This window comes from Maylandia zebra, linkage group LG11 (genome assembly GCF_041146795.1).
Source record: "Maylandia zebra isolate NMK-2024a linkage group LG11, Mzebra_GT3a, whole genome shotgun sequence".
Classification (NCBI taxonomy): domain Eukaryota; kingdom Metazoa; phylum Chordata; class Actinopteri; order Cichliformes; family Cichlidae; genus Maylandia; species Maylandia zebra.
In genome coordinates this window covers 9,169,399-9,170,559 of record NC_135177.1, presented here as the reverse complement: position 1 = coordinate 9,170,559, position 1,161 = coordinate 9,169,399, and the positions used below count along the sequence as shown (strand labels likewise).

At 41.6% G+C, this 1,161-nt stretch overlaps 1 protein-coding gene across 1 annotated transcript in view; it reads right to left on the bottom strand.

The window, feature by feature from the left end:
• LOC143421042 (uncharacterized) overlaps positions 1-659 on the bottom strand; it is a 9,196-nt gene extending 8,537 nt beyond the window's left edge. Inside the window, exon 1 of the transcript XR_013100765.1 lies at positions 573-659. The gene's annotated coding sequence lies outside the window, so the exon portion shown is untranslated. The remainder of the gene's footprint in view (positions 1-572) is intronic.
• Between the last annotated feature and the right edge of the window lie 502 nt (positions 660-1,161).

Sequence of the window (1,161 nt, the reverse complement as noted above, 5' to 3'; positions counted from 1 at the left end):
TAGCACTTTATATAGCCTCTGTAGAAACTATCTACACCCTCACTTATCTTAACTGCACTACTGTATAGCTCTGTGTAAATAATCATTCTGTACATTTGATAATTTTTAACCCTACAACTGTTTACAACTTCCATAGTTCCCATTTCTGTATAGCTGTATATCCCAGATTCTGTAAAGTTATTTATTTCATATTCTGTATAGTTTTTCATATTTATATCCTGTTCATATCCTGTACATAGCTTGTACTCACTACAGCCTGTACATACTTATAGTTATAGAATATTCACAACATACTTCATACCGTGTACATTATAACATACCATAATAGACCCATTTCTGTAATATACTCACATATCTATATTATTGCTAATATATATTATATAATAATATATCTATATCACTGAAGCACTTCTGGATGGATGCAAACTGCATTTCGTTGCCCTGTACCTGTGCATGTGCAATGACAATAAAGTTGAATTCTATTCTATTCTATTCTATTCTATTCTATATGGGCCTGCATGAATAAACTTTCTGAATCCTTTATCATCTGCAACTGAAAATGATTACTATACCTTTCTGATGTGACGTTGTTGTCCCTGGCTCTCTTTCTCCCTCCTGCTCTGTTCCTGTGCTACTGCGACTATAACTACCGCCCCTCCCCCCTCTGGCCAGTGCAAAGCACAAGGCTCGCATGCGGAGTGAAGCGGAAAAAAAATGTGAGACAGACAGGGGGAGAGAGAGGGGGGGGACACGCCTCGCGATAAGGAGTTGGCTCGCGTTGTTCACGTCAAAGAACCGGCTCTAAGAGCCATTTCGTTCGCGACCGACACATGACTACTGCATGCTACCTTGATCTTGGCCTGTAGTCTCCTTCTACAGAAGGGCACAGCTGATCACAGCTTTCATGTTGTAGATCAGCTGGTTTGTTTCTGTCTGTTTCCCCTGACGTTGCATTCAAATCTTCTAGTAGACCTTCAGATGGTACTTCACCTAATTGGTCATGGAGGGTCCAGGTTTTTAGCTTAGCCATTATACTATCTCTCAGGTCAGCTGCTCTAGCGCCTTCAACGCCTTCAATGTGCCAGTTGTACTTGGGGCTTGGTACCCAATCTTCGGTGGGGATGATGATATCCCCCCCTGACCTGACATGCTGGTTTCCCC